The following is a 10,815-nucleotide window of genomic DNA, read 5'->3' as shown; positions in this document are numbered from 1 at the left end:
TGCCCCAAATTTGCTAGAAGCATCACTGGCTGAAGCCAGCTGACCTTTTGTTAGCTCCCCAATGCTGCTTCCCTCTCCTCCTCTCTCCTTACCCCACGACCTCTTGATTCATCTTGTTCCTCTCTCCTGATATGTGCCCCATTCTGCTCATCCACGTTATTCCCACCCTTGCAGATGCAAGTCAGGCTCATCCCTTCCCTAGAGATTTTTCCATCTGTATTAATTAGTGATGGTCACAATTTAGTCTCCCTAACACAGTCGCCAGATTGGAACTGTAGAGCTACAGGAGACCCTGCAGACTTCTAGTAGAGTGTAATCACCTGAGGGCCACGGTTAGCAGAATGTCATCACGTGTTTGGCATCCTACACAAACTCCGTTGACCAGGGCTTTTAGGGAACACTGTGTTGGTGGAGGGGGCTGGAGGTGCAATACCTACCTTCCATCACTAGATGACAAACTTGCAACAGTGAGCTTCCAACAGGACGCCCACGTTTGGGATTCACACACGTTCCGGAGACGCAGAAGAAAACCGATTGCCACCCCGGGCTGAAAGCAAACTTCAGAAGTCACTTAGTCCATCTCTTTGCCTTCAAACAATGGAGTTTTTGTTGACTTTTAAAGACTCACAGCAATTCGTTCGCTCGCTTCAGTACACCCACAAAGGTTTTGCAATGAGGGGTCATAGAGAGGACACTTGCGGACATGTGGGGACCTGGTCAAGTCACATCCCCACTCAGCCTCAGTCCACACGTTCCAAAATGACAGAGTCGATTAGACTATGGTTCATGTCGCTTCCAGCTCTCTGATACTAATCATTTAGCATTCAACAACTCCCTCTCACCACAGTCAGCCTTAGTCCATTTGTTTTATTTTGAGCCTTATTGTATATATGTGTTTAGAACCTTCAGGGGTGGGAAGCATTCATTCAAAATAAATTTTTGAGTGCACAGCAGTAGGTACTTCAGGATGTAAAAACAAAGTCATCTGTGGTCTCTCCCTCTATGAGTTTATACTGTACTTGAGGGAAAAAATATGTAAGTGGAGCTGAACTATACTAAAAGACAAAATCGAAATGACACTAGGCAGTATATGTCTAAGGAGCAAGGGAGAGGTGTGGGACCAGAACACTAGGAGCTCAGAGGAGGTGGGGTGGTCAGGGAGGGCTTCAAGGAAGAGGGGTGGCAAGCTCTGATGGGATATCAATAGACAAGAACTCAGGGAGCGGGGTTCCAGTCAGGAGGCACAGGATGCCTTCATCTTTGCCAACATAACCACAGTTCCTGCCTTTTAGAATTTGGGTAAAAAGAAGTAAAGAAGAATAAAAGAAGAGTGAGAAAAAGAACTGGAGAATGGGATGTGAGGCAAAGAAAAGGAAAAAAAGGCAAGGTGGAGCGGGGAGCACCAATTCACTCTGGAGTGATGTGCACCCTATCAGAGGTAGAGAAGCCAGGTGAAACAACCTGGAGATAGGTCAGGCGTGGTGGCTCATGCCTAATCCCAGCACTTTTGGAGGCTGAGCAGGGCCAATCCCTTGAGCCCAGGAGGTCGAGACCAGCCTGGGCAATGTGGCGAAACCCTGTCTCTACAAAAAATAGAAAAATTAGCCAGGCATGCCCGTTGTCCCAGCTACGTGGGAGACTGAGGTGGGAAGATCACCTGTTCCGCCCCGGGAAGGTTGAGGCTGCAGTGAGCTGTGATTGCGCCACACTGTGCTCCAGCCTGGGCAATGAAGTAAAACCCTGTCTAAAAAAAAAAAAAAAAAAAAAAAATCTGAAGGTGAGTTGAGAGTCACTGATGGACATAAAGTTGTGGCATAGAGCTGTGAGAACAAAGCCAAAAAGACATAAGTCTAAAATGAAATGAAAATGTTTATATGTTAAAACCAACAAATATATGCTTTTACTTTTGTTCAGAGCAAGAAGAACAGGAAGGGCGTTGTCCTTTATGCTAGCAGTGTGACATTAGTAGAACTCAACCTCTATTTTGACCTCAGTTCCATCTTTTCTGTCAAGGAGATTAATCTTCTGACTCTAAAATATGAAAATACATAGCTTAGAGGGAACTGAGGCCCAAGATAAAACAGGTTTCAGAGCAAATGGCCACATAATACAGATTCAAGAATCTTCACCTAGAATAAGCACCTGCCGGAAAGTACTTGGCTGAGAAGTGGGGAAACAGCAACTTCTATCATGGGAAATTGCCTTTACATTTTTTCTGGGTCACTTTGGAGGCAAATCCAGGATGAGTGGATGAAAACCTCAGGGATATAGATGTCAGATCCCTACTAGGAAAGACTTAATGTCAATTAGAGGTTTTCCCAAATGGAATGGTCTACTTTGCGAAGTAGTGAGTCCCATGTCGTGGTAGGTATCCAAGTGAACACTAGCAAATATTTCATGGGTTTTTATGGAAGAGTTTGAACTAACAGTCTCTTCCGACCCTGAAACCTATGATTCTGTGATTCTACAAGATTAGGGGAGAAAAGAATGAGTGCTTTTGCAGCTCACCTTCAGAATTTTTTTTTTTTTTTAAACAGGGTTTCACTTCATTGCCCAGGGTGGAGCACAGCATGATGCAATCATGGCTCACTGTAGCCTCAGCCTTCCTGAGGGGGGAGCAGGTGATCTTCCCACCTCAGTCTCCCACGTAGCTGGGACTAAAAAAAAAAAAAATCTGAAGGTGAGCTGAGAGGCACTGAGTTGTGGCACAGAGCTGTGAGAACAAAGCCAAGAAGGCATAAGTCTAAAATGAAATGAAAATGTTTATATGTTAAAACCAACAAATATACGCTTTTACTTATGTGCCTGGCTAATTTTTCTATTTTTTGTAGAGACAGGGTTTCGCCACATTGCCCAGGCTGGTCTCGACCTCCTGGGCTCAAGGGATCGGCCCTGCTCAGCCTCCGAAAGTGCTGGGATTATAGGTACGAACCACCGCGCTTGACCTATCTTCAGATTGTTTCACTTTGCTTCTCTATCTCTGAACAGGTACACATGACTCCACAGTGAATTGGTGCTCCCCGCTCCAGCCTGTCTTTCTTCCCTTTTCCTTGCCTCCATCCCATTCTCCAGTTCTCTTTCTCACTCTTCTTTTATTCTTCTTTACTTCTTTTTACCCAAATCCTAAAAGGTAGGAACTGTGGTTATGTTGGCAAAGAGGAAGGCACCCTGTGCCTCCTGACTGGAACCCTGCTCCCAGGCTGGAGTACAGTGGCATGATCATAGTTCACTGCACCCTCGAACTCCTGTGCTCAAGCCATCTTCCTGCCTCAGCCTCCTGAGTAGCAAGGACTATAAGCATATGCCACCATGCTTTGCTAATTAAACTTTTTTTTTTTTTTGGTAGAGACAGGGTCTTGCTATGTGGCCCAGGCTGGGCTTCAACTCCTGGCCTCAGGTGATTCTCTTGCCTCGGCCTCCTAAAGTGCTGGGATTATAGGCATGAGCCACCATGCCCCGTCTAGAATTTCAATTTTGAGTACCATTCATTCTTTTTACAATAGAAACAGAGGTCTATTTTTTATTTTTTATTATGCTTTATGTTCTCGGATACATGTGCACTACATGAAGGTTTGTTACATATATATACATGTGCCACGGTGGTATGCTGCACCCATTAAGTCGTAATTTACATTAGGTATATCTCTTAATGCTGTCCCTCCCCCCTCACCCCACCCCACAACAGGCCCAGTGTGTGATGTTCCCCTTCCTGTTTCCAAGTGATCTCATTGTTCAGTTCTCACCTATGAGTGAGAACATGCGGTGTTTGGTTTTCTGTTCTTGTGATAGTTTGCTGAGAATGATGGTTTCTAGCTGCATCCATGTCCCTACAAAGGACAAGAACTCATCCTTTTTTATGGCTGCATAGTATTCCATGATGTATATGTGCCACATAGAAACAGAGGTTCTTAATCATTGAAAACCATCATAGGCATATTTCTGCTCTTTTTCCAAGAGGAGGATTTGTCCTTTTTGTTATATTTGCAAAGGGGTCAGAGGTCCAAAAAAAAAAAAAAAAAAGATTAAGAACTGCTGTTTCAGGGCCTTTGTGGGATTCTGTTTATCTTTTTCCTGAATGTTTTGCCATTGCATCTGGTGTAGCCAGTCTTCCTCTCAGGCTACCATGAACTCCAAGACAGCTGATCTCTTTCTCCCAGGACTCTCTTCACTCCCAGCTCTGCCCCCCGCTATTCTTTGGGTCACACTTGGGTTTAAAGAGACAGTTCCACTTATAACTTTTACTTCTTCTGTGGGGCCACTTTGATCTGCATAAACACTCCCACCAAGCTCCTCTGAATCTTGTTCCAAACCCTGCTGGATCTGCATGGGGCACATATCCCCTAGTAGGAACTGAGGGCACACAGGCTCGCACACCACTGAGGCCACCTCTTTTCCTCTCTTCCGTCATCAGGTTCTGATGGCCTCCACTGGGCATCCTCCCTCAGATGGGCAGGTCCCCAGCAGATCTGAGTCTTCCTGATGATCAGCACTCACATGCCTCCATTCCTATCATTTTCTTTCTTTCTTTCTCTCTTTCTCTTTCTCTCTCTCTTTCTTCCTTCCTTTCTTTCTTTCTTTCTTTCTTTCTTTCTTTCTTTCTTTCTTTCTTTCTTCTTTCTTTCTTTCTTTCTTTCCTTCCTTCCTCCTTCCTTCCTTCCTTCCTTCCTTTTCTCTCTCTCTTTCTCTCTTTCTTTCTTTCTTTCTTCCACAGACAGCTGGTGCCCATGCCGGCACCTGGAGCTGCCCACCCTGTGGCAGCAGCCAGCATGTCCAACTGTGCACAGTGGCCAGACCCCACCTCCCTCTTCTGCATACTTCCCCTGTGCTAATGCTGTTTCAAGTGCTTTGTGTACATTGTTCATTTAACTTTCTCAGAGATGCCTCATGAGGTAGGTGTGATTATCCTCATTCTACAGATGAGAAAACTGAGGCTTCTGGAGGTTAAGTAACTCTCACCAGGGCACTCAGTGAGTGGGTGGAAGCTTCAGGAATCAGGCCCACATCAGTTCGCTGCCTGCATTCTTAGCGCCATGCCTCATTGCCCTTTGCTTTCCTTGGCGCCACCCCAATTCTCTCTACTCAGTGCCGTGAAGTAGAAAACAAAAACTGCCTGGTTCTCCCTCACCACCAGTCAAACTTGTCACCTTATCAAGTTACTTTCTCCTTCTGGGCTTCAGTTTTCTTTTGCAGTATAGGAGACAAACGTGCCCTGGGGTCCCATCCAGTTCTAAGAAGTCTGCTTGCTTTTTCTCCCCTCTTCTCCAGCTTTGGTTACTTGGCCATCACGTACCATTCTGGCCACCAAATAACATGACAATAGGAATATTTAAAGAAGTGTACAGCAAAGCATTCAGGCCCCTTGGTACAAACCTGCCAGCAGGTTAAAAAAAAAAAAAAAATCCAACCATCCAACCAGCATTTAACAAAATTAGGGCAGAAATACTGAAATGATTTAGAGTACAGAAATGATCAGAGACTACAGATGAGTTAGGGACACTTCCCAGGGAATAAGAGGCGAAGAGACCTTAAAGGAAATGAGGAATGCTGCTTGGGGGTCCAGCTGGGAAGGTGGAATGGGGGGATGTGTCCTGGTGATCCTGTTCCTCTGGTCCTTTCTTTGTGGTGTCTGGTTGCAATGAGTCTTGTGGGTTGTGGGAGAAGAGATGGAGTGGGTAGGGAGTAGCAGGAAAGACAGTAAGTCACGTGGGTCATGTGGTTTGTAACTCAGGTGTACTTATTACTAAATTTCTTTTTTTTCTGTGGATGGGACTTAGATTATTTGGACTTGGTAGTGTTATTGGATCTTTGGGGTATTGCTTTTCTGGCTGGAAACCTCTGTGGTCGGTAGCATCTTTGCCCAAGTTTTGATCAGGCCTGCTGGACTCTTTCCGCCCACTCGGCCTGGCAGGCCATACTCAGCTCACATTATTGGCTTGAATCCCATGCCTCTAAAGGAGGCTGCAAGTCAGGCGTGGAGCGGCAAGGGGTGCGTGAGCGAGCATGGGGTCTGGCCATTGTGCACAGTTGGACATGCTGGTTGCTGCCACAGGGTGGGCAGCTCCAGGTGCCAGCATGGGCGCCAGCTGTGTGTGAGGCTGCTGCTGGACCAGGCGCACAAACAACTTCCCTGGCTGGCACTGGGGAATGCAGTGGCACCCAGAAGCTTGGAGATGCCAGGAACCACAGGGCCCCAAAGAGGGAGTCACAGCCCTGGTTTGGGGAGTTCCCAGGTCTGAGATCCCTGAAGGGTCACAGCTTTTCTCTCCTCTTCGCCCCCTTGTTTGGGGCAAGCAAGGGACATGTTTCAGCTCTGTCTGTGTTACAGCTCTTTTAGTCTTGCCATTTGGCGGGTCCCAAGTTATTGCCCTGCAACCAGGAAGAATGAGTACATAGACAAGTGGAGGGGGAGCAAGATGAAGAGGAGCTTTATGGAGCAACAGAAAAGCTCAGAGGAGACCCGCAGTGAGCAGCTCCTCTCCATAGCGAGGGTGTCCCAGTGAGTGTTCAGCTCTCAGCAGAAAGGGTAGCTCCCCTCTGCAGCTGGTCATCTCCTCAGCTCTTAGCAGAGAGGAGATCCTGGGGAGGGCAGCTCCTCTGGGGAGGGCAGCTCCTCTCTACAGCTGGTCATCACCTCCCTGTGTGTCATCTTTCCCTCTGCTCAGTTTGGCTGAGTCCAGGGTTTTTATGGGCTTCAGAAGGGAGAAAGTGCATGCTGATTGGTCCATAGGTGGCTATGTGCGGGTCTCAGAGAAAAGCACTACAGGTCCCCTCTCTGGTCCTGGACTGGCAGCTGCCCCCTACCCCACCACTCCCTTGAAAGTGGGGCTTCACTGGGGACCCTCCCTCTTCCACCTAGGAGCCTGTCTGCCTCCTGCAGGCTTCATGGTGCCCAGGCCGTTCAGTCTGCAGGCCAGCTCCGGTTGTCCTCAGCACCTGCCCTCAGCCTCCTTCCTGTGCTTATTGGCACCCACAGTCCAGAGGGAGCCAAGGCAGCAGGGGCCAGGTGTATCAGCACTGTCCCAAGTGTGTGCATCCCAGGCAGGGCTAGGACAGTGCCCAGGCTAGGCCCTGGCCTTGCTCTGAGATCAGAGGGGGTGCCAACAGTGGGGAGAAGCCAGGCAGTGGGAGTAGGCACCCCCAAGCTTGCAGGGGGCAGAGAGAGCTTCCTGGGCTCCTAAGAGTGCAGAGATGCCTGATTCCACAGGGCAGGGTGGCCGCAGCTACACCTGGGGAGCTCCCACCCCGCCAACTTGGAAGGGGTGGCGCTCCTTCTTGTCCCTGGCTCCTGCTGGCTCTGTGGAGTGAGTGGCCCTGGCGGTACCTCTTTGCAGCCTGGAGTGAGGTCCTCAAGTTCTCACTGGGCCCGGGCCGGCATCTGGCCTGGGGGTGTCATTGTCATGAGTTACCGTGGCCCCAGCGCTCACGGGTGACCCTGGGCTCCCCATTGCCAGGCCCTGCCCAGGGGCACCTCCGGGAGTGACTTTGGGAGTGGATTGTAGGTCCTGAGGCCGGCCATCAGCAGTGTCAGGCTCGGTGGTCATCCTGATGCAGGGCAGATCCTGGCGATGCAGCCCCGGCAACCCTGCACAGAGCCTCCTCTTGAGGCACAGGAACCCCGTGCTCTCAGTGGATTGGGCACGGTGGCTGTACTGCTGGCTGGGTCTCTAAGCAGACGCCGCTTCCACTTTCCACCCCAGATCCCTGAAGTGCTTCCCCAGCTCTGCACCCCAGGTCCCTCTCTGCCCACCTCTCTGTGCCCAACTGCATTATTCCCATGAGGGCTGGTAACTGGGCCTGGCCCCATTGCGGCGGCCCCCAGAGCGGCGGGCTCCGGGGCAGCTCCCTGGGCCAGGCTCTGGGGACTGTCGTCTCCTCTCCATGCCCTCCCCGCAGCCGCAGTGGGCGATAGTGGCGACATGGGGCCAGGGTCAAAAGTGATGGAGGCTCCAGGCCTGGGGGCGGGTCCCACCCAGCCGTGCTATGGTGGGAGCGGTGCGGTCGGCTGCCTCGGGATGCAGGGCACATGGGACGCGGGGCTCAGGGGTCCCACCGCTGCCACTGCTGCTCCCACAGCTGCTCCTGCTGCCACTGCTGGCGTCTCCCTGCTACAGCTGCTGTGATGGTAGCCGCCGCTTCGGATGGCCTGCTGCTGCCACCAGTAAGAATAGTCTTGCTACAAAATCTTCATATTTTTATGTTTTTTTTTAATTTTTAATTTTAGAGGCGAGGATTCGAACTTCTGGGTTCATGCCATCCTCCCATCTTCGCCTCCTGAGTAGAACATGCCACTGTGCCCGGCTAGCTCATAGTTTTAAGGTACTTTTCCCCCCGTCTTGATGAAAAAAATACAACTTAAAAAGTTGGCACAGATAAACAGAGCTGGGGCTTATATCTTATAACCCATGTAATTAATTTCATAGCCAAATCTTCATGTGCTTCCCTCCCATCCTCTGCCATGCTATAATTAGATTCTGAGGGACTTTGAGAGTTCTATCCCACTACCTTGAATGGCATCCATGGTTACCTTGCCCCAAATATCCATTATTAATTACTTTTTGAGGGTGTAGGCATTGAAGGCTTCTGGGCATGGCTTGATTATTGAGTGTTTGGCCTCTGAAGCCAGAATGCCAGAGTTTAGAACTGGAGACTCTTTGGAAAAATGACTCTTCCTTTCTGCACCTTGGCATCCTTCTCTGTAAAATGGGGATAAAAGCAACACCCACCTCATTAAGGGATGTTGTGAAGATGTTACAATATAATATGTTTGAGGCATTTAGAATAACACCTGGGCCATAATGAACCCTCAATAAATGTCAGATGTAAAGTTATCAACATACTTGTCCTCTTAGCTTAAATCTTATTCAGGGCATTGCCTAGTAGAGTTCTGAGGCATAAAATGTCCATTTTATGACCTGAGCAAAGGAAAGCATTAGGAAACAGGGCATTCATTAACTAGAATGGTCTTAGCCTGAAAGTTTTACCATGTACAGAGTCCTCTGAGCATTTAAGAGATGGGTGTGCAGGCAAAGAGTTCCTAGGGAAAGACCAAAGAATCAGGGTGAGGCAGACAGAGGATGGCGGTTGAGAGTAACTGCCCAGGGATGGGGAACACAGCCCCTGGGGTAGACACAGGTATCTGAGTCCCTGAAGGGAGGAGAATGGAGCCAAAGGGGTGGAGAAGAGAGGGAGGAGGCAGGACCAGAGAAGCAGAGGAGCGCTTCTGCCGGGGTCCCATGCAGTGAAGGAGGTGTGGCCTCACGGCTGCTTCCTCCGGCCTCCTGGCTTCCAGGCAGGTCTTACTGGGTTGGAAACAGATAGGGCCATGGGGGAAGTGAGACATGTTGCTAATCATACTTCCAGCTCACAGTCATCTCTCTGTTTGTCATCCTTTCAAGGAAAAGCTGTATCCCAAGGGCCTTCTGTTTAGCTCAGACCTTGGCCCAATGCCCAGGTTTTTCCGGTGCCACTATCATATCTCAGGATTCAGCCAGGCATGGCTGGTAACTTCTTGTAATAGTCAAGACAGGAAGTGGTCAGGACCTGGAAATAGAACAGCCCTTGGGGGTGGGTAGGACTGACCCAGCTCCGGGTGCCTCCTCAGGCTGGTGGCACAGAATTCCTGGACTTGGCTTGGGTTGCAGGGACGCTAGAGATAATGTCTTTATGGATTTTCCAATTTTATCTGAGACAATGGGAAATCTAGTAGTGTTTTATGACAAACAGGAATTTCTCCCATTATCATAGCAATGCTGACTTGAAACATTTGGGAGTGCCTGACATTCTCTACCCACACTTACAGTAAGGGAGACAGTAGGTTGTAGGGTGAGCACTGAAGTCAGACTGAACTTTTCTGAACCCCATCTTTGCCACTAACTCACTGGTGCTCTTGAGCTAATTACCTCATCTCTCTGTGCCTCTGTTTTTTTACTTGTAAAATCAGGATTCCTCTGCATATCTTGCCACAGACTAAGAAAAAGTATGAAAGAATGCATAGCATAGTATCTTGAACACAATAATCTCAAAATAAATGACATCTAGTCAAATAATCATCATCATCATCACTGTCCCTTCACCCACCAAGCTTCAGTTTGCACCTCTGTAAAATAAGTTGTTATGAGGATTGAGGGAAATAATCATTATTTGTATAGAAGGTAATATATGGTAGGTGCTCTCAAATTGTAGTTCCTGCCCATGGAAGAAAGCCAAATGCTGGGGATGAGGAACTGGGTCAGCAGCTCATGTTCTGAGGGGAAGTGGGGTTGGGAGAAGGGAGGCCAGTCCCTGGCTGGAATAGACCTGTGGAGTTAACCCCCTCTGTTGAGTAGAAATGTCGGGAACTGGAGAATGGACTGGCACTGAATTCAGGCAGATTTGGGAGAACTGACTAGGTCCTGCTACTCCAGAGAAGCTAGTAAGTGGCAGGCTGGAGTAGTGACAGGGGATAGCTGATAGTGTGGGTATTGGCTATAGCAAGGGCCTTCCTGAGTCCTCAGTGGCCCAAAGTAGCCTCATAGGGTTCTAGATCCCAGGATTTCTCTGGAGCAATTCTTCTTTTTTTTTTTTCTTATTATATATATGTTTTTTAAAATTTCAATAGCTTTTGGAGTACAAGTGGTTTTTGGTTATATGTATGAATTGTATAACCGTGAAGTCTGAGATTTTACTGCATCCATCACCTGAATGGTATATACTATACCCAATATGTGTTTGTTTTATCCCTAACCACCCCAACCTTCCCCCTTCTGAGTCTCCAAAGTCCATTATACCACTCTGTATGCCTTTGCATACCCATAGCTTAGCTCCCAATTACAAGTG

This window comes from Trachypithecus francoisi, unplaced genomic scaffold (assembly GCF_009764315.1).
Source record: "Trachypithecus francoisi isolate TF-2019V2 unplaced genomic scaffold, Tfra_2.0 Lachesis_group20, whole genome shotgun sequence".
Classification (NCBI taxonomy): Eukaryota; Metazoa; Chordata; class Mammalia; order Primates; family Cercopithecidae; genus Trachypithecus; species Trachypithecus francoisi.
The sequence above is the reverse complement of the archived record's forward strand: the minus strand, read 5'-3'. Positions refer to the sequence as shown.